Below are 955 nucleotides of genomic sequence, written 5' to 3' on the forward strand. Positions count from 1 at the left end.
GAATGATGTACTCTTAGGCCAAGCAAAACAATTAGAAAACATGGGGCGCCTGGGTGGTGCAGTCGTTAAGCATCTGCCTTCAGCTCAGGGTGTGATCCCGGCATTCTGGGATCGAGCCCCACATCAGGCTCCTCTGTTGGGAGCCTGCTTGTTCCTCTCCCACTCCCCCTGCTTGTGTTCCCTCTCTTGCTGGCTGTCTCTCTCTCTCTCTCTGTCAAATAAATAAAATCTTTAAAAAAAAAACCAATTAGAAAACATCATCACTTTCACACCATGCTCAGAGTACATGCACTCTTTTTTATATCTGCAAGTTGCATTAACATTTAAATTAGAAAAGTCCTTTCAAAAAACATCCAGATCCTGGCCATTTCTCATCAAATCTATTGCTCTCACACTGATGTAAGTGACCATCATTTTTTAATCTAGTATATAATCAAAGTTACAAACCGAAACAATAGTGAAAGAATGTATTATTGGGGTGCCTGGGTGGCACAGCGGTTAAGCGTCTGCCTTAGGTTCAGGGCGTGATCCTGGCGTTATGGGATCGAGCCCCACATCAGGCTCCTCCGCTATGAGCCTGCTTGTTCCTCTCCCACTCCCCCTGCTTGTGTTCCCTCTCTTGCTGGCTGTCTCTCTCTCTCTCTCTGTCAAATAAATAAAATCTTTAAAAAAAAAACCAATTAGAAAACATCATCACTTTCACACCATGCTCAGAGTACATGCACTCTTTTTTATATCTGCAAGTTGCATTAACATTTAAATTAGAAAAGTCCTTTCAAAAAACATCCAGATCCTGGCCATTTCTCATCAAATCTATTGCTCTCACACTGATGTAAGTGACCATCATTTTTTAATCTAGTATATAATCAAAGTTACAAACCGAAACAATAGTGAAAGAATGTATTATTGGGGTGCCTGGGTGGCACAGCGGTTAAGCGTCTGCCTTAGGTTCAGG

The sequence above is a fragment of the Ursus maritimus genome, unplaced genomic scaffold, assembly GCF_017311325.1.
Source record: "Ursus maritimus isolate PB19 unplaced genomic scaffold, ASM1731132v1 scaffold_4, whole genome shotgun sequence".
NCBI classification, from domain to species: Eukaryota; Metazoa; Chordata; class Mammalia; order Carnivora; family Ursidae; genus Ursus; species Ursus maritimus.